This window comes from Jaculus jaculus, chromosome 4, assembly GCF_020740685.1.
Source record: "Jaculus jaculus isolate mJacJac1 chromosome 4, mJacJac1.mat.Y.cur, whole genome shotgun sequence".
Classification (NCBI taxonomy): domain Eukaryota; kingdom Metazoa; phylum Chordata; class Mammalia; order Rodentia; family Dipodidae; genus Jaculus; species Jaculus jaculus.
Window position 1 is genome coordinate 18,558,543 of NC_059105.1, and position 22,110 is coordinate 18,580,652.

General features: G+C 41.5%; 1 protein-coding gene across 2 annotated transcripts in view; it reads left to right on the forward strand.

Moving 5' to 3' along the window:
• Dis3l2 (DIS3 like 3'-5' exoribonuclease 2) overlaps nucleotides 1-22,110 on the forward strand; it is a 428,102-nt gene that overhangs the window by 29,196 nt on the left and 376,796 nt on the right. The gene's annotated exons all lie outside the window — the stretch shown is intronic.

A 22,110-nucleotide genomic window follows, 5' to 3' on the forward strand; every position in this document is an offset into this window, starting at 1 on the left:
ATGTAGACCAGCTGACAGAAAGCTGGAAGAAGCCATTCTGTATGCAGCTCAATGGGAGAGAGAGAAATCACCAATGAAGATACTCAACAGTGGACACTGAAAGTCTTAAGTTTTGCCAGCCAGGCCAAATGAGCCAATGTGTGCAATAGTGGTACGTCTGTCATAGTGGAAACCAGCTGCCTTCTAATTTAACTGGAGGCCTGCTTCTTGGGAGGGAATGCATTCATGATACTGAAAACCTACAACAGGGGTAGCCATGAGCCCTAGGAGTATAATGTCTGCTGCTGTCTGGCTAAATGTATATACTGTGCTCATCAAACTGCCCAGTAAGCATTTCTCCTAATGTTCATACACATATATTAATGCTACTCTTACTTTTGGTAGAGAACCTTCTCTTTTCAGATGGCAGTGACTTTGGGATGACTCAGAGGGCATCGTGATACTGGGAAGAGGAGACAGAGGAGTGCTCAGCACTGCAGTATCTCTATCACACCTTCCAAGGCTCAGGGTCTATTGTGGAAGAGGTGGCAGAAAGAATGTAAGAGCCGAAGAAAGGTTAGGACTTCTTACAATGTAATCTTCCAGACACAAAATGGCCTGGATATTCATGACCTCACAGTGCCTGACATTACCTACACAAGACCATCATAATAGGAAGAAAAGATCATGACATCAAAATAAAAGACTGATTGAGATGGGGAGGGGTTATGATGGAGAATGGAGTTTCAAAGGGGAAACTGGGGGGAGGGAGGGCATTACCATGGGATATTGTTTACAATCATGGAAGTTGTTAATAATAATAATAATGCTGTATACCTGGAGTCATATAGTACATAACTTAAAAAATATTTTTATTTATTTGCAAGCAGAGAGAGAGAGAGATGGGATGGGTGTGCCAGGGTCTCTAGCTGCTGCAAACTCACTCCAGATGCATGCACCACTTTGTGCGTCTGGCTTCACATGGGCACTCAGGAACTAAACCCAGGTTTTCAGACATTTCAGGCAAATGCCTCAACTGCCGAGCCATCTCCTTAGCTCTTCTCTCCCCTTTCTTTGAAGTATGGTCTCACTCTAGCCCAAGCTGATCTAGAACTCACTCTGTAGCTCAGGCTGGCCTTAAACTCATGGTAATTCTCCTATCTCAGCCTTCCTAGGGCTGAGATTAAAGGCATGTTGCCACCACATCCAGCATATATAACAAGAGTTTTTTTCACTTGTAATTACTTTGAAATTCACTAAGATTGGGTATGTATAAGTAGTTCCTTTTGTTATTGAGTAGTATTCTGCAGCCTAAACAATCATTGCTGAAGGACAGATGAATTGTTGTGTTTTGGGCTGTTATGACTATAGCTGTTGTGAGCATTCATGTGTAAGTCTAAGTTTTCATTTCTCTGGGATAAATGTTCAGGAGTGTATATGCTCTTAGAGTCTCATGGTGGTAATATTTTGTCCCATTTGTTTTATTCTTTGATTCCTCGATTTTTCCTTATGCACATCCGCAAATACATAATAATTTTCCTTGAATACTTGAGAGTAAATTGCGTATGTACTACTAAAGTGGGTATTTCCAAGGATAAGGATATGTTCTTATGTATGCACAGGAAAGTTATGTTCACATATTACTCTTATCAGATCTATCAGCAGTACATAATGCAGTTTTATTATTTTTATTATTATATGTATATTATTTTTTTGTTATTGGCTCTGAGGCAAAGAGAGTTTTGATATCTTGTCTAAGTCACTAAGCTGAAGTGATGGAGACTGGATCCAGCCCTGGTGTTTTGACTCTAGAAATCTCTGCACCACTGAATGTTGCTGTCTTCCATTAATTTTTTTGGCCTATTGAAGTAGCATTTGGACTTCCAGAAACTGGTGTTTTAATTTTGAATAAAGAATCAGGGGAACTATTTTCTTTATTAGCTGGTATAAATAAGTGTTATTTGATTTGTGTTGTAGTATTTGATTCATTTTGTGATGAGTAGACATTTTATCTATTGCTTCAAGTAGAACTAAAATTGAACCTATTTTGCAGCTGACCAGCATTTATGTTCTAGTGGTAAGTAGTAAATGTTTGAGATGAAGTGTTTTGTTAGGATCTCACTCTAGCTCTGGTGTTTCTCCTACCTCTTTATGCCTCCTGAGCGATTAAAGGCATGAACTTCTGGTTCATGAGGTGTTTTTTTAAAATATATATATATATTATTAGAGCGGGGGGGGGGGAGGGAGGTAGAGAACGGGCATGCCAGGACCTCCAGCCACTGCAAATGAACTCCAGACTCCATGTGCCACCTTGTGCATCTGGCTTATGTGGGTACTAGGGAATAGAACCTGAGTCCTTAGGTTTTGTAGGCAAGTGCCTTAACCACTAAGCTATCTCTCCAGTCCTGAAGTGTTTTATTTTTAAAAATATTTTAAAATTTATTTTATTTATTTGAGAGAGAGAGAAAGAAGACAGAAAGAGGCAGAGCGAGAGAGAGAATAGGTGTGTTGGGGCCTTCAGCCACTGCAAATGAACTCCAGATGCATGTGCCACTTTGTGCATCTGGCCTATGTGGGTACTAGGGAATCGAACCAAGGTCCTTTGGCTTCATAGGCAAACAACTGCTAAGCCATCTCTCCAGCCCTAAAGTTTTTTTTTTTTTAATGTGTGTGCATGCACATGTACATGTTTGTTTGTGTACATGAGTGTGTATGTGCTTGTGGAAGTCAGAGGACAATCTTGGGTATTCTTCCTTAGGAATGCTATTCACCTTTTGTTGAGATGGGGTCTTTACATTGGTCTTGAGCTCACCAAGTAGGTTAGATTGGCTGTGTGTCTGGCCCCAGGGATCCTTCTATTTCTGTCTACCTCCAGTGCTGGGATTACAGTGTACACCACCCCACCTGGCATTTTTTACATGGGTTCTGGGGTTTGAACTCAGATTTTATGGTTGCAAGGCAAGCATTTTATTGACTGTGCTATCTCCCAGCCCAAACTCTTTAGCATTGCGTGTGTTAGAGGTAGAGGTAGGAGGATTGCTGTGAGTTCAAGGCCACCCTGAGACTACATAGTGAATTCCAGGTCAGCTTGGGCTAGAGTGAGACCCTGCCTCGAAAACCAAAAAAAGGGCTGGAGAGATGGCTTAGCGGTTAAGCGCTTGCCTGTGAAGCCTAAGGACCCCGGTTCGAGGCTCGTTTCCCCAGGTCCCACGTTAGCCAGATGCACAAGGGGGCGCACGTGTCTGGAGTTCGTTTGCAGAGGCTGGAAGCCCTGGCGCGCCCATTCTCTCTCTCTCCCTCTATCTGTCTTTCTCTCTCTGTCTGTCACTCTCAAATTAAAAAAAAAAAAAAAAAAAAAAAAAAAGACACCCTGTTCAGATATCTGGTCTGTTTTCCAGGTCAGTTAAGGATTGTTTATTCCAGGACATTCTTCAGGGCTTTGTTCAGTTTTCTTAATTTCTTAAAGAAAATGCTCCATTATTCCTGGAGGGAGGTAGTTTTTTAGTCTTGTTCTGTCTGGGACTTATTTTTCACTGTAATTAGATGTGGAGAATAAAATGTACCTTATTTTTCTAAGTTTTACTTAAGGTCACTGGTAGTCTGCTTATGGATTTGCCAATATTAGAATTGTTGTGGGAATAATAACTTTGTATTTCCCCACATTTGCATTAGTGAACTATGTACCAAGGTCCTGAATGAATGCAGTTTTTATAGGTAACATGCATCTAGGCATGGTAGACAACTTCACCATCAATGACATGTTCTGAGCTTTGCTGAGGAGTTTAGGGCCTGTACTCTGACCCTTTGTTTCTAATGTTTGCACAAACCTTGGCTTATTTATAGCTTTGGAATGGTAAGCCTTGGTTTATTTTTATCTCTTCTAGAAGCAGGGGTTTTGGGTGGGTCATAGTTGTACTTCAGTATTTTTTGGAATTATTTTAGTTGTTTTTCTTGGATTATCTGATTTCTTTGCCATGTACCTGAAGTTATTCAATATTAGATTCATAAGATGGCATTGTGAATAATGTCACCAGTGAGCTGGCTGAGGTTCTTTAGTTCTATCTGGATGCAAGTTGTGAATCAGCAAAGGGCTTCTTCTTTTGTGTTGGTGGTTCTAGGCATTTGAGTGCGTAGGACCATGGGGTGGACTTGACAGGCTTGTAGCTGTGACTCCTGAGAAATAAAGCCTATGGCCCCTATGTCTAATGCCAGACACATATAGCTGTAGGTGTTCAGGTCAGAGTCTTAGTTCTGTGTTATTAACTGTCAGTGGCCATATACTTGGTGGCCAGTACCCAGTTCATTGCAGTGGCAGCAGCAAGTGATGGCCAGTGTTACAGTTCTCAAGCTCCAAGTATCTTGGCCCTCAGCTCTCAATTGTATTGTGTTATAGCTCTAGGGTTTTGAGTTTAGGGACTCTTGGCCATTAGGGTCTGGTAGCTCCTTGGAACTCTTGTAGTGACCAAGACCTGCAGTGTTGTCTTGTTGACTTTTAACAACCTTCTCCCTCTTGCTCTCTTCATATATTTTCAAACCACTCAAGAATGCCATTCTACTCTTTCTGTTAGCAGTTCAGTTGCTCTACCTGTGAGAAAGGTCACAAGTAGGCAAGAAAAGACGAATGGGACAAGCCTTTTCAGGTGTCTCCCACCTGATTGAAAAGTAAGCTGAACAGCCTGGGTTTATAGCTGGGAAGGTGTGTGTGGAGAGGCATGGGTATAGCATGTAAATGAACGATTATATTGCCCCAATTAGAGCACAGCTTCCAGTCCCACCAGCCATAAACCCTGCTTAGGGACTAGTCATGGGCCTTTCACATATATAGTTTCTTGTTACTTGATGAGTTATTGAGAAGGAAGTCTCTCTCCCCTCTTGAGAGTCATGTAAAATTCACAGAGGCTTACCTTGTCCTACCTGGTATGCTGTCTTCCAAGGTCAATGTCATTGTCTGTAGCAGTTGTGAGTAGAACAAGGCCTCCTGAAGCAGGAGCTGTGGCTTCAGTTGTCTGGAAGTGGTTGTGACTGGAGCAGGAGTCATGGCTTGCAGTGGTCATGGCAGCTGAAATGTTGCCACAAAGATCATCAAGGATCCAAAATAGCTGGGTTGCACTGAGGACACCTAGCCAGTTGCCAGAGAAGGGTCTGCTTGGCTGACAGTTGCTTATTCTAGGCTGCTAGATGTAATGAAAGGGTTTATATACCACCATTCAAAGATCTGAATGAGGGTCTGGAAAGATGGCTCAGTGGTTAAAGGCTCTAGCTTACAAAACCTGCTGGCAAGGGTTTGATTCCCTTGTACCCACGTAAAGCAAGATAGACAAAGTGATGCATGTGTCTTGAGTTTGTGCTTTCACTGGCAGGAGGCTTTAGCATGTCTTTCTCTCTTTCTTCTACACATACCGTCCACCCCCACCCACCAGGTCTTAATGGCCCACTCTTAGAAGTTTTAGTGGTTTCACACATTTATAGACATAAAAACAAGGTGCTCAAATAGACCTAAAGCTTAACACAAAAATAACATTGGAGACATGGCTCAGCAGTTAAGGCGCTTGCCTTCAAACCCTAAGGACCCTGTGATTCTCCAGTACTCATGTAAAGCCAGATGCACAAGGTGGCCCATGGTTCTGGAGTTTGTTTGTAGTGGCTGGAGGCCCTGGTGCACCCATTCTCTCTCTCTTTCTCTCTCTCAAATATTAAAAACAAACAAACAAACAAAACAAAACTAACATTCTCAAAGGCATTAAACTGTGCCTAAATTTATTAATGTTTAGTAGTGCCTGATCCTTGCCCCAATGTCCTACAGAGATTTTTTTTTTTTTTTTAATTTGGTTTCTCAGGGTAGGGTCTCACTCTAGCCCAGGCTGACCTGGAATTCACTATGGAGTCTCAGGGTGGTCTCGAACTCACGGCAATCCTCCTACCTCTGCCTCCTGAGTGCTGGGATTAAAGGTGTGCACCACCACGCCCGGCCCTACAGAGATTTTTATCTGGGAAGTGCAGAATTTTGGAAAGGTACAAACTATAGGGTCACCATCTACCAAATTCACAGGTAAAAAGATGTATAAATGTAGAGTATAATTTCATCACAGAAATGGTGGCATGAATTGAGGTTCAGGCTAGCCTCAAACTCACATTTATCCTCCTACCTCAGCCTACCTAGTTCTGGGATTAAAGGCGTGTGCCACCTCTCCGGGCTGAGACAGGGTCTCTTTGTCACTGTGAATACTGGACAGATTGGTTTTCATATTTTGTGATTCTCCTGTCTCTGCCTCCCATTGCTGGAGATGCTAGGGATTTCTCCCTGTATCCAGATTTTGTGTCAGTTTTGGGGTCCAAACTCTGATTGTCAGGCTTGCACATCCAAGTGCTTTCAACATACAAAGTCACAAACAATTACAACTCAAAATCCCTTCAACAGAACAATTCTAGTATTATTCAAGGGACCCCTATTTAGAATTTTGTGTTTTTAGAGTCCTTGCATAATACTAGGATTGTCCTCTGTATGTTGAGGGGATTTTGAGGTACAGTTGTTTGTGTCTTTGTATGTTTTCCTTGGGAAATGCTACCCAAGGCATGACATAGACCTTGTGCTGTAGGCAGGAATGTGGTTGAGTCTGTAGGTAGTAAGTTCCAGATGTTGTGGCTGCAGCCCTGAGAGTAGTATGCATTGTTATAGTAAGGCTTTCCCAAGGACAATGATATAACTGACTTTTAAAAAAGTAAATAACTAGCACAGAAGTCAGTTTCATATTAATCTCTGTGTACACTTATAACTTTTTTTTTTTTTCCGAGGTAGGATCTCACTCTAGTCCAGGCTGAGCTGGAACTCACTATGTAGTCTCAGGGTAGCCTTGAACTCAAGGCGATCCACCTACCTCTGCCTCCCAAATGCTGGGATTGAAGGTGTGCACCACCATGCCTGGCTCTTGTGTAACTTTTAAAGGTTTTCTTGAATATTGACATTTTATTTTAAATGATGTGAACCCAGGGAAAATCACTTCAATTGTTTTTTTTTTTTTTTTTTTGAGATAAGGTTTTGCTCTAGCCCAGGCTGACCTGGAATTCACTGTATAGTCTCAGGCTGGTCTTGAACTCATGATAATCCTCCTACCTCTGCCTCCTGAGCACTGGGAATAAAGGGGTATGTCACCACGCCTGGCAACTTTTGATTCTTGGATGCTTTAGTCAGTTTGTTTAGTAGATTATAGATCCTGAAAGTCACATATTTTTCCAAGTCACTTTGGTAAAATTGGCAGTGTGGGTTGGTTTTGCAATTTCTTTCTTTCCTTTTTTTAAAATTTATTAGTTTTAAAATGATGGTTGTGATCACCATTACAAGTATGCATCTGGCTGGTAGAGAAGTTGTTTTTCAGCTCTGTTATTCAGTAAGTCACACCATGAAGTTGGGGTTGTACTTGTAGTAGTTCTGCCCCATACAATTTATGGTTTATGTAAGTAAAGGCCTCAGTGATAGCAGCAGGTGTTATTGAATTGATTGCTAAATAGAATACATTGACTTTATGTCTGGGCTTGAAGGCATAGGCCTATTATCCCAACACATGGGAGGCTGAGGCGGGAGAATCACAAATTCAAGGCCATCCTGGGTAGGCAGTTTAGCAAGACCCGGTGTTAAGACAAAAAGTAAAAGATGGGGTGGAGAGATGGGTTAGCCATTAAGGTGCTTGCCTGCGAAGACTAAGGACCTAGGTTGATTTCCCCAGAACCCACATGCATCTGGAGCTCATTTGCAGTGGCTGGAGGCTCTGGTGTACTCAGTTTCTCTCTGTCTGTCTGTCTCAAATAAAGAAAAAAAAATTTAAAAAAGTGGGAGGGTGCTTAGTGAGTTCAGTGGTAGAATATTTGCATAATGTTCATGAGGCCTTGGGTTCATTCTCCAGAAAAAAAAAAAGGAGATAGAAAGGAAGAGGGAAGAGGGAAGAGAATTTTGAATGCAAATTTTGACTTGTGACCCATAATTGAAATTTGAAAAGGGATAAAAACTTCCCATGTGCTTTCTTATAATTTTTTTTTTTTGTTTGTGTGTAGGGGCAGATGAAACACATTAGCTATTAATTTTTAATTATTGAATCTGATGATGAACATATGAATGTTCATTGCAACATCTTTCTTACCTTTTTATTTATTTATTTATTTGGTTTCTCGAGGTAGGGTCTTGCTCTAGCCCAAGCTGACCTGGATGCAGTGTGTAGTAGTTTCAGAGTGGCTTTCAACTCACAGCTATCCTCCCATCTTAGCCTCCTGAGTGCTGGGATTAAAGGTGTGTGCCACCACTCCTGGCTGCCTTTTTTTTTGAAATAGGGTCTCATTATGTTCCCAAGGGCTGGCCTGGGACTCATCATGTAGACCAAGCTGGTCTTAGACTTGCTGGAGTCCTCCTTTCTCATATTTCTATGTGCAGGATCACAGGTGTGAGCCACTGGACCTGGCTTGAATATGTTTTAAATTTCTAAAATAAAATAATAACTAAGTCTGCCCAAAAGGTAATAAAGAAATGTGACAGAAATATAGATTTTTATTTGATAGCAAGAATCAATGTTAATAAAACAGATGTTTCTAAACTTCCTAGGTAACGTTTTTAGTAGTACTGAAGTCCTTGAGTTCTGCAGGAGAGAGAATATAATTTTATCCTGCTTTGGTGAAGTTTGCTGACCATGACAGAGATTCTACTCTGTCTACTTCTATACTATGAAAATAGCACCTTTGTTTTTTGGTATTTGGAGCTGAGCATGAATTCTGACACCAGTGAGTACCTTCCTGTGTTTCAATTCTGACTTTCTTTTTTTTTTTCTTTTTTTTTAAATTATTTATTTATTTGAGAGTGACAAACACAGAGAGAAAGACAGATAGAGGGAGAGAGAGAGAGAATGGTTGCGCCAGGGCTTCCAGCCTCTGCAAACGAACTCCAGACGCGTGTGCCCCCTTGTGCTTCTGGCTAACGTGGGACCTGGGGAACCGAGCCTCGAACCGGGGTCCTTAGGCTTCACAGGCAAGTGCTTAACCACTAAGCCATCTCTCCAGCCCCAATTCTGACTTTCTTTAAAAACAGTTTTGGGGGATGGAGAGATGACTCGGCAGTTAAGGTACTTACTTGTAAAGCCTAATGACCCAGTACCCACACATAAAAAGTAATTATACTCTTTTTAATGTAGCAGTTTTTTTTCATTTAATAACTTTTATTAACATTTTCCATGATTATAAAAAATATCCCATGGTAATACCCTCCCCCCCCTGCACTTTCCCCTTTGAAATTCCATTCTCCATCATATTACCTCCCCATCTTAATCATTGTACTTACATATATACAATACCAACCTATTAAGTACCCTCCTCCCTTCCTTTCTCTTCCCTTTATATCTCCTTTTTAACTTACTGGCCTCTGCTACTAAGTATTTTCCTTCTCACTCAGAAGCCCAATCATCTGTAGCTAGGATCCACATATGAGAGAGAACATGTGGCGCTTGGCTTTCTGGGCCAGGGTTACCTCACTTAGTATAATCCTTTCCAGATCCATCCATTTTTCTGCAAATTTCATAACTTCATTTTTCTTTACTGCTGAGTAGAACTCCATTGTATAAATGTGCCACATAAGGTCTGGTAAAATTCAGCAGTGAATCCATCTGGGCCTGGGCTTTTTTTAGTTGGGAGATTATTGATAACTGTTCGGATCTCCATGCTTGTTATAGGTCTATTTAAGTGATTAATCTCATCTTGATCTAATTTAGGTAGGTCATATAAATCAAGGAAATCATATATTTCTTTCAGATTTTCATACTTTGTGGAGTATATGCTTTTATAGTATGTCCCTATGATTTTTTGAATTTCTGTGGAATCTGTTGTGATGTTACCTTTTTCATCTCTGATTTTATTAATTTGTGTCTCTTCTCTCTTTCTTTTGGTCAGATTTGCTAAGGGTTTATCAATCTTGTTTATAGTCCAAAACTAACACTTCTTCTCCATGGGACATACAGGCACCAGACCTCTTCCTTCTTCTGGTCGGCATCATCTAACCTACTGGGCAAGGTGGGATGAGGGTCGAGTGGTAGGGGGTTTTCTCTAGAGGCGTCTAACAACCCCTTTCAAAAAGTCATTCCGAGGAGGGGGCAGGAGAGGAAGGAGGTGTTGTCGCTCGCTGGGCTGCTAGGGTCGCTGGCTTGCTTCATCTGCACCCCCACCGTCGCGAGTCCGTGCTGAAGGAGGGAGAGAATTGGTGGCTGGAGATAAACAAGGCTGCGGCTGGGCTGGGCTGGGCAGTGGCAGCAGCAGCTGCAGAGGGAAAAGGGAAGGTGGAGGCGCGCTTCGTGGAGCATCCTGATTGCGGCAGTGAACTGGGTGGTGAATGGGCTGAGCCTGGACGATGGTCACTCCAACAACTGCTTTGCACTTCGCGGGCCGGTATCACCAGAAAGAGGTGGTAGACTTCGTGCTGGAGAATGCTTGCATCACAGACGCCCGTGGAGACAAACCGCTTGGATGATGGCTGTACAGAGTGTGCCGGGGTGAAACTCCTCGGGCACGGCGCTTGTGCAAATGTTCACGATAGACGTCTAAACACTGCACTTACTGCACTGTCTAATCTGGGAAGCAAGCCACCATGGCCACCCGCCTGTGAAACACGGGATGGCTTCACATCATTATTGCTTGCCCTCCGGGAACATAAGCCTGCACAGACATGTGGTTTCCTACCCCCTACTGTATCACAGGCCGGCAACCTCTACATCTTCTAGAATGTCTAGATTTAGCAAATGTCTTGTTTGAACAAGTTGGGGGGGGGGGGAGGTTGAGAGCAGTTTTTTCATATTATTTACACAGGCCTTCTGCAAGCGGCCAGGAAATCTTCAGTGAGCGTGTCCTGATGGCCATATGTGGGCGTGGCACCTCATCATTCCTCGTAGTGATGATGATGATGATGATGGCGGCGGCGGCCAACCATTCCTTCCATGCGCCGTCATCTTGGGAACAGGCCCGGTCGGTTTCTGTCTGCGCTCTCAATGTAGCAGTTCTTTAAAAAATATTTTATTTATTTACGTGAGAAAGAGTGAGAGAGTGGGGAAGGGAGAGAATGGGTATGCCAGGGTCTCTAGCCACTGTAAACTAACTCCACATGCATGTGTCACTTTATACATCTGGCTTTCATGGGTAGCGAGGAATTGAACCTGGGTTCTTAGGCTTTGCTGGTAAGTGCCTTAGCCACTAAGCCATCTCTCCATACCAGCAATTCTTTTTTTAAAGAATTACTTACTGTGTGTGTGTGTTTGTGTGAGTATGTGTGTGTGTGTGAGAGAGAGAGAGAGAGAGAGAGAGAAAGAAAAATATGTTCAGGCTAGGGCCTCTCCCTTGCCATTGCAAATGAACTTCAGATGCATGTGCCACTGTGTCTGGCTTTACGTGTATACTGGCGAATCTAACTCCAGACCTGTAAGCTTTGCAAGCAAGTGCCTTTAATCACTGAGCCACTTCCCCAACCCCCAGTTTAGCAATTCTGTATATGACATTGATTCTGTAGATGAGCGAGAGAAGCATGAGAAATAGAAGTATTTGCTAAAAGTGAAACAGTTTTAACTACATGGCATTTTGGAGTCTTTTGATAGCAAAGCTTATATTTGAGAAAACTCTAGGTGATCATCTTCAGCTTTGGTTTTGTATTGCTGCCTCAGTACACATCTCTTGTTAGAGACTGGGGCCTTAGGGAGAATTCTGGGGGTAGAGAGATGGCGCAGCAGCTAAAGAAACAGAATTTTAGTAATTTCATTGGCATTTTTTTCTTGACACAGGGTCTCACTCTAGCCTATGCTTACTTGGAACTCACTCTGTAGTCCCAGGCTGACCTCAAACTCATGGTGATCCTTCTCCTTTGCCTCCTGAGTGCTGGGACTAAAGGTGTACATCACCACACCTAGTATTTCATTTATTAGATCATTATGTTTTTGTTAGACAGATAGATGACACTCTAAATTTACTCAAGCAATCTCTATGTCTTCCTATCTTATTACCAAGATGTGAGCATACTACACTAACATTCAGTTGAGTTTGAATCTCAAATCCCTTCGGTTTGTCTGTTGAACTTGGAGGCATCTCAGTCTTCCTGTTTTCTTTCTCCATGTTCTCTTCCCATGCTGGTCTCATTGATGTTTGCAACTTCAGTTACCACTTGTTCTTTGGTGATCCCCAACATTGACCTCAGCTCAGTCATCTTTAGAGTACTAGCTGACTGTTTGATAGCATGTCTTTGGGTGTTGTCACCTCTGATTCAGCATGCCCAAGTCCTGTTTTCTACCCTTTCCACTAAACCAGTCTGTAATCCTATCCCAGTCCTACCGCTTATATCCATGCAGACATACAAGTCAGAAAACAAGATAAATCTTTGTCATCCTTCCAGTTGATTAACCTGTTTTGTTGATTTGGCTACCTAAATTATTTTTTAATTTTTATTTTTTCTATTTTAGTATTTTCATATAAATATTTAATATATTTTTGCTAATTTTTTGATTAATATATCTTGATCTCAACTTCATCATTTTTTATGTGGATGACTTGGTATCCTAACTGGAGTGAGGTATCCATTCTTTCTTGTTCCCCTTTTACAAGCCCATTTTCTACACTGAGGCTAGAGGCTCTTAGCAGAATATAAATCTGATGATGTGATCCTGTCCGGAGCAATATTTCAGTATGTCTGCATTGTTTGTAGAACAAAGCCCTAAACTTTTAAACTATGTCCTGCAGTCCCTGTCCTGCTGTGGTCCTTGCTTTTCCTTCTATTTCATCTTACCTTACTTGAATCTGTAGCCACATTTCTTGAGTATTGTATCCCCTCTCAAGCATCTGAGATTCAGTTCTGTTGAAGTTACATATCAGTCTGTATTGTTTGATTGCTTGTTGTCTTCCCTGGCACTGTAAGCTTCATGAGGGGGATCGGTCTTGTTCTCTTTTTTGTAGGCAGGATCTGGTGATATAGCCCAGGCTGACTTGCAACTAACTCATACTTCTCTTGCTTCAGCCTCTGGAGTGCTGGGATTTCAGGCCCAACTCTTCGTTGTATTTCTTAGGGCCAAGCGTAATACCTGGTCCAGTGTAGATGCCAACACATCTTTGTTAACTGAGTGCAGAATAAGTGAAAGTTTTACTAGGAATCCTAAGACATAAGGGGATGCTTGAAGGAAATGAAAGGAGCAAATTGTGTTGTAAAACACATCTGTTGAGGGTGCTCTGAGGCTGCCAGGGAACTTTGAGTTAAGTAGGACAGAATCAGACCACACCTCAGGCACGGGTAAATTGGCTGAGGTCTCAGGACACTGTATAAAGAAGGAGGAGGGTCATGGAGCAGGAGCAACAGGGTTATCTTAGGTTAGTAGAGAGGTCTGTGGACCAGCAGTAGAACAGTGACAGAGGCTGTACCACCATACTGTCTTGGGGAGTGAGGAGGGAGATGATGGCATTGTGTTGACTGAATGTCAAGTATGTTTCTGCGCATTTTAGCCTCCCAGTCTCTTAAATTCAGTGCTTTATTTTTTGAGGGGGCGTAGTAGAATTTTTTTCAACAAACTTTATTGAGCCTTCCATCTGCAATTGGGAGATCTTGTTGAAGATGATTATATCATCCTTGTTATAATACACAAGATGGCCTTTTTTTATTTATCAGTAACCCTGACTAAGGTCAGTGATCCTGGAATTAGCCCTGACAACATTGACATTTACTCCCTAGAGATTTCATACAGGTCCTCAAATGATAGGTTGTAGGTAAATGGTGTTAGCCAGTGCCTTTTGGCAGAATGAAATAATTATATATATTTAAGTCCATCCTACTCATCCACTTTACTTCAGGAGATAACAGAGCTGGACATGATGGTGTATACCTATAAATCCTGGCACTTAGGAAGTGGAGGCAGGTAGGTCAGGAGTTCAAGGCCAACCTCAGTGAGTTTGAGACTACTCTGGGTACATAAGCCCCTGTCTTAAAACCCACACTTGTACAAAAAAGGAGAAAACAGAGAATCCAGCTTCTAATGACTTGTCTTAAGTCTTCTAGAAGTGCTCTAATGTTCAATATCTCTGAGTAAGAACATCATAGGTTGTCATTTAGTGACTTCAGCACCCAGGCTCTAGAAAGGAAAATTTTAGCAATTTATCCAATTTTTTTTCCTCTTTGTATCTTGCTTTTTGTATCATGTGTGACTGCATTTCACTTCACTTAATCCTTCAAGGTCACGATATTGTTCCCTTGTAGAAGTTTGATAGTTTTGTGTTTGAGCTGGGAATCTTTTTTTTTCAAGGTAGGGTCTCTCTAGCCCATGCTGACCTGGAATTCACTATAGAGTCTCAGGCTGTCTTTGAACTCAGAGCAGTCCTCTTACCTCAACCTCCTGAATGCTGAGATGAAAGGTATAGGCTGCCATGCTGAGCAGAAAAAGAGAGGGAGAGAGATAGAGAGAAAGAAGGAAAGAAACAGACACACTAGGGCTTCTAGCCTCTATAAATGAACTCCAGATGCATGTAGCACTTTATGCATCTGGCTTTACATGGGTACAGGGGAATTGAAATCCGGTTGTTAGGCTTTATGGGCAAGCATCTTAACTGCTGAGCCATCTCTCCAGCCTCCGGGAACATTTTGAGTTAATTTTTGTATCAAGTATGAGGCCTAACTCAAAGGGTGGTTTTGGTCTGTTGATGCCCATCTGATCCAGCTGTTTCTTAGGAAGGCTGCCTCTTCTCTTGAAATGCTTTCATACTTATGGCAGAAGTCAGTTGGACATATTCATGTGATGATGTTTCTGGATTCTTTGTTTCATTGATCTAGGTGTCCATTCCTCTCAAAAGACCAAAAATTAGTTTAGTAATTACTCCAGCTTTATTCTATTTGTTCTTTATTTAGTTATCCTGGCTCATTTGCCTTTCCATGTAAATTATAGCCAAGCTCATCTGGATCTCTAAAAGACCTTGGATTTTGTTGAGCATTGTGCTAAGTGTATAGATCAGTCTGGAGCCTTGCCATCTGTGCTGCCATAGTCTACCATGATTGACACATTAGCACTCCAGGAAAAGCAGGAGCCTTCTCCACTGTAGCCTTCCTCTCAGTCCATATTGGAGTCTGCTTAAATAGCTCCACTCCCTGAGAACCATGTCAGACAGTATACTCTGCCATTAAGCACCTAGCATAATTTTTAAACTCAAAAGGCAGTCTAGTACTAGTGCATTTACTTATAAGGTTGCTCACCAACGTTAGTTACTGTTTTTATGTCTACAAATACTATTTAGTTAAGATTTGTCTTCTTTGTAAAAATATTTTATTTATTTGAGAGAGAGTCAGAGAGAGAGAGAGAGAGAGAGAGAGGGAGGGAGGGAGGGGGGCAGACAGAGAGTGAATGGGCACACTAGGTCCTCCAGACACTGCAAACAAATTCCAAACTCATGTGCCACCTTGTGCATCTGGCTTACGTGGGTCCTGGAAAATTGAACTTGGGTCTTTTGGCTTTGCAGACATATGCCTTAACCGCTAAGCCATCCTCCAGCCCCCCCCCCCCAATCCTTTGAGGTAAGGTCCAGGCTGACCTGGAACTCACTTTGTGGCCCAGGCTGGCCTTGAATTCACAGGGATCCTCCTGCCTCAGTTTTTCAGAATGTTGGGATTAAGGGTGTGCACTACCACACTTAGCTCTGTCTTTTCTTTTAGTTAACATCACCTGTGGTTTCTCCTTGCGTTTCTTTCTACATGCTGTAGTTTGAAAGTAATTTGTTTCTCTTATTTTATAACTCTTAGTCAAGATAGCTCTGTTCCTCCTGTGCTTTGGAGCCTTTTAGCAGGCTTTTTACTACTAATGTGAATAGTTCTGAGAGGACCTTTGGGTACAAGGGTGTTCCCAGTCTAGGTTCACTTTTGGTTAATTTCTCTTGGTTGGGTTAGTTAGCAAGACTACACTGCACGAGTACTGGCTGGGTTAGAGAAAACTTTCCTGGGCCTTAGCTGGATCCCAGGTCATACCTTGAGGTCTTCTTCACCAGCAGGTTTGTTATGCATTGGCTTTATTGGGTACTGGGGAATAGAACCCAGACCTGTAGGCTTTGCAATTAAGTGCCTTTAGCCACTGAGCCATATCCCCAAGGTGTATTGTTTCTAGGCTGTCATATATTGTTCCTTCAGACCTGGTCAGCTGGGACAAAAGTGGCGTTTTGTCTCTCAGAGAAGACTTTGGATTTGATATCATCCCTAGAAAGGAAGGAGCATAGGCATTTTGAGGACTCTCCAATCTATCAACAAGTAGAGAGATTCAAGAAGGGAGGGAATACTCAACTTTGTCAAGTGCTACAGCAAGGTCAAGTCAGATCAAGACTGAAAACTAACAGTGGGATTTCACAATCAGGAGGTCTTTGCCAGAGCAGTCTACAGGGAACAAAGGGAAAGAAGCTGGTTATGTTTTTTAATTTCCAGAAGGATGATGGTCTTTTGTCCTGGCAATTCTGATTTTTCTCAGAAAGAATACACATTAGCATGTGGTTGTTTATGTTTTCTTCTTGATATACTCTCTGGGGTTCATTCTTGCCTTAGACATCTTAGATATGGATCTGTCACAGAAACTAGATTCAGCTTTTGAGTATAGGACTTTGTCCAGTGTAGGCCTGTCCTTAAAGCTTTTGCTTCTCACTCTCCACATGAGGTAATCAGAAGACAGCTAAAGAAGTCAGAGCTGTGCAGGGCAGTAAAGTAAGAGAAAGAAGAGCTGTTTTCAGCTTTAAACATACAGTGTCTAAAAGTTATGAAAAATTTCAAACATTTACAAAAATAGAAAAGTATATCTATATGCCTATTCATTAAATTATTCTGAAGTCAATTCTTTGGACACATTTTCTATACTCATCTTTTATTTATTTATTCACTTACCCATGTGTATAGTATATGTGTATGCAGGTGCACGGGAGTGTAGGGGCCAGGAGATGACCTCAAGTGTTGTGCTATCTACCTCGTTCTGAGTCAGAGTCTCATTGGCCTGAAGCTAACCAATTAGGCTAGACTAGCTGGCCAGTGAGTTCCAGGGACCCACCCATCTACACCTCCCCAGCACTGAGATTATAGGTGTACATTGCCATGTCTGACATTTTATGTGGGTACTTGGGATTGAGTTTAGTTCCTTATGCTTGGGGGATAAGCATGCTCTTTGTTGACTAAACTTTCTCCCCAGCCTTTGACTTTTTAGCTTCCATTTGTTGGCATATTAAAATATTCCCCCCTCTATGTATGTGTGTATGTGTGTGTGTGTATATATATATGCATATATATATAATATAATATCACTGTGCAGTGTGAACACTTCTGCATGTCACAATGCTGTTTCCTTACCCAATACAAAATGGTTGTTCTTTAGTGTAATCTGCTGTAGAAAAAATATTAATGAGATACTTGTTTTGTGTATGCATGTTCATATGTGTGTATGCAGGCCAAAGGACAACCTCAGATGTCAGGAACACCATCCACCTCTTTGTGAGAGGCTGGACTAATGTGGCCATTGAGCCCAAGAATCTTCCTGAGACTGTCTCCCCAGTGTTGGGATTACAGGTTTGTGCCATCATGCTTGGCATTTTTAGGTGGGTACTGGGAATTGAACTTAGATCCCCATTCTTTTTTTTTTTTTTTTTAAACGTTACCAGGGATTGTTATGGTAACATTTTTGGTTTATTTTTATTTATTTATTTGAGAGCGACAGACAGAGAAAGAGGGAGAGAGAGAGAGAGAGAGAGGGAGGGAGGGATAGAGAGAGGGAGAGAATGGGTGCGCCAGGGCCTCCAGCCACTGCATACAAATTCCAGACGCATGCGCCCCCTTGTGCATCTGGCTAACGTGGGTCCTGGGGAATCGAGCCTCAAACCAGGGTCCTTAGGCTTCACAGGCAAGTGCTTAACCGCTAAACCATCTCTCCAGCCCTAGATCCCCATTCTTATAAGGCACATACTCTTACTGACTGAGCCATCTCTCCAGCCTTTACTGTTTTGAAACTTCTTTGGGCCTGCTGGATGTTCCTTTTTTGTTGTCATGCCCTTTGCCTACAAAGTCTTTGAGACTTTTTACATGGTAGACTTAGCTGCAGTATTATTTTTTTAATTTTATTTATTTATTTGAGAGCAACAGACACAGAGAGAAAGACAGAGAGAGGGAGAGAGAGAGAATGGGCGCGCCAGGGCTTCCAGCCTCTGCAAACGAACTGCAGACGCGTGCGCCCCCTTGTGCATCTGGCTAACGTGGGACCTGGGGAGCTGAGCCTCGAACCAGGGTCCTTAGGCTTCACAGGCAAGCGCTTAACTGCTAAGCCATCTCTCCAGCCCCAGTATTATTTTTTAAAGGAGGTTCTTCTTAATCATGAAAGATAAAGTAGTGTTTTCTTTCTTTTTATTTTTAGTGTTTTTAAAAATTATTTATTTATTTATTTGTAAGGAGAGAGAGAGAAAGAGAAAGAGAGTGAGTGTATGGGTGAGCCAGGGCCTCTAGCCAGTGCAAATGAACTCCAGATGCATGTGTCACTTTGTACATCTGGCTTTACAAGGGTACTGGGGAATCAAACCTGGATCATTATGTTTTGCAGGCAAGTGACATAACTGCTGAGCCATCTCCAGCCCTGTTTTTAGTGTTTTTTGAGGAAAAATCTCACTCTAGCCCAGACTGACCTGGATATCACTCCGTAGTCTCAGGCTGGCCTTGAACTCATGGTAGTCCTCCTACCTCTGCCTCCCAAATGCTGGGATTAAAGGCAAAAGAAAACTAGTGTTTTCTTTTCCCATACTTCTGGTCTCTTACGTCATCATTCTAGATTGTAAGTATGCTTAGAGTAGGGTCATTGTCAGTCATGCGCATTGCTTCTGTTCAGGGACTGAATAGGGCCTCACATGTAGCCATAAGTGCCCAGAAACAGCTCAACATTAATACTAAATGATTCTAAAATTTGTTTAATATTTTACCACTACTCCATGTTCATACAACTGATTTCTAGTCCAGAACTTTTCTTTTCTCAAGAGCTTTAACCACCAGCTGTGTTTGTAAAATGTGCTGGATGATTGTTCCTTTTAGGACATTTAATCTTTTAAATCCTCAAAATACTTTGTAAAATATAAACGAGTCAAGTCACTTCTGACCTGTTAAGTGGCAGTGTTTACTGACATAACTCTTATTTGAGATCACTTTTATTTGTGCTTGCAGCTAATGCATCTGTTTTGGTTTATGTGAAACAGGGTGGAATAATGTGGTAGCCCAAATATTCTTTAATTGATTATTTGAACTTCTTTAACTTAGTGCTTTGTATTTCTTTTAGGGGGTGCTCTCAAAATATTGTTTTGTCAGTTGTTGGGAATATTGCTTAGCATGAGAAGAATGTCATTCAATAAAGCAGATGTGACTATAATTACAGATGAGGTTGTTAAAAAGAATGTAGAATGTAGGTGTGGCTCACTGCTTGCCTAAAACACAGGGAACTGGGTTGATCTCTAACATTGCAAAACAAAAACAAGCAAGCAAGCAAACAAACAAACAAAAAAACAAACCAAGAATTGTAGAAGTACAGAAAAAAATAGAAGAATGGTACAAAGCATTTTTCTGGACTCATTTTCCCACATTCCCCTTAATATTCTTCCCTTCTTGTTCCTCCCCCTTTTTTTAGCTGCTGAGAGTAAATTACAGAGTTTCCCCCCCCAAAAAAGCCACCTTCTTTTATAACCATTGTAAACTTATCAAAATCAGGAAATTAGTGCAGATACATACAATGCTATCTGATAGTCTCTAGATCTTACTCAGATTTTCAAAACAGGTTCATGTTATAAAAGCAAGCATGACTCCTGAGTTGCAGTTGTATCTTTAGTCTCCTTTAGTTTTGCAGGTTTTTCCTTTCATCAGTTTAACTTATATATATCATTTGTAGACAAGGTCTTACTCTATAGTCTGCTCACCTGAAATTGCTGGGTAGCCCAGACTGCATCCCAGCAGTCCTTTTGCTTCAGCTTCCTGAGTCAAACAAGTTTTGAAGATTGTACAGCAGCTATTTTGTGGTAACTTTGTCCATTTGCTACTTTAAATTTTTTTTTTACCCTCTTATAAGAGGCCTTCACTTTGATTACTTGGTTAAAGTGGGTCTATCAGTAATCCACTGCCAAAATATTATTTTCCTCCTTGGATTTACCACATATTTTTGAAGGTACTTTGAGACTTAAAAATTCTGTAATTCTTCAATCTCTCACCACTACTTTTAGCATCGATTGATGAATATTAGTTATTTTACTCACCAATGGTAAATTTCTAAATTCATTTCTATTGTAAGGAAAAACTTGCTCTTCCTATTTGTTTCTGAATTTTTCGGTCTTTTTATCAAATGAACTAATGTAATCTTTTTTTTTTTTTTTTTTGATGTAGTGTCTTACTCTAGCCCAGGCTGACCTTGAATTCACTATGTAGTCTCAGGGTGGCCTCAAACTCATGGTGATCCTCCTACCTCTACCTCCTGAGTGCTGGGATTAAAGGCGTGCGCCACCACGCCCGGCTGTATTCTTATTTTATTTAAGGAGTTAGCAGTTATCACTGGCTATGAAAAGGTATTGATTAAATTGTCATGTATTTGACTACTAGGAACCATTTCATCCCATCATTTTTAATTTTTATTTATTTATTTATTTGAGAGCGACAGACACAGAGAGAAAGACAGATAGAGGGAGAGAGAGAGAATGGGCGTGCCAGGGCTTCCAGCCTCTGCAAACGAACTCCAGATGCGTGCGCCCCCTTGTGCATCTGGGTAACGTGGGACCTGGGGAACTGAGCCTCAAACTGGGGTCCTTAGGCTTCACAGGCAAGCACTTAACTGCTAAGCCATCTCTCCAGTCCCTCATCCCATCATTTTTTCAGAGTATTTCCTTACTCTCTGGAACAAGAAGATATTCTAGGTTAGTGCTAGAAAATATTTTCTGTAAGTGGTCAGATAATACATATTTTTGGCTTTGCAGACCATGTAGTCTTTGCAACTACTTAACTCTGCCTGGTAGCAGGAAAGTGGTCCTAAGTCCATTTGTGAATTAATGAGTGGGTTGTGTTCCACTAAAAGTTTATTCACAGAAACAGATGGCTAACTAGATCTGGCCTCTGGGTCATGGTTTGCTCCTCCTTTTTCTCCTCCCCCATCTTTCTTTTTCTCCTTTTTGTTTTCTTTTGCTCAGTTTGGTCTCAATCTCCTGGTCCCTCTACCTCAGCCTCCTGAGTGTTGGGATTAGAGGCATGGTCTGCCATGCCCAGCCTTGCCAGTGCCCCTTCTGAGCTCATGTTTATGGTTATTGTCTCAGTCTCAGAATTGGCCATCTTCCTTAGTATCTCTGGTTCTTTAAGTGATAACTGGTGGAAACTGCTAGGATAACACTAGTTCTAGACTCTCAGCAGATAGAGGTAGGCCATGTGAGAATTCATAGAGATGTACTTGCTTGCATTGTGTTAGTATGCAGACACATCTGTATTTCCATATCTGTAAATATCACAAACATTGAGTTATTCCAATTCTGCTGTTATTTGTAATTTCTGTTTCCAGCATCACAAAACCAGGCTTGTATTACCTACAAATATTTATCTTTTTGTTCAGTCGTTGAATATATAAAAAGTAATTTTAGAATTGCTAACTTATTTCTCTGTGAAAAATAAACTTGGATTTAACTTTTATGTACATACTTCTTTATTTTTGACCTTATACTTTGGTTAAGTGCTGTGTTCAAAAGTTTCTTGAGGGCCTGGAGAGATGGCTTTGTAGTTAAAGTGCTTGCCAGCAAAGCCAAAGGACCTAGGTTTGTTTCTCCAATACCCACATAAAGCCAGATGCACAAGGTGGCACATGTATCTGGAGTTCATTTGCAATGGCTAGAGGCCCTGTCATGTCCATTCTCTCTCTCTCTCTCTCATAAATAAATAATAAAAAAGTTACTTGAAGCCAGGCATAGTGGTGCATACCTATAATCCAAGCACATGGGAGGTTAAGGAAGGAAGATTACAAGTTCTAGGTGAGCCTAACCTACATAGTGAGATCCTGTCTCAAGAAAAATACAACAGAGCTACTTGAGCCAGTGTTTTATCTTATCTCTGTCCTTCCTTTTCTTACTGCCTTTAGTGGTTTA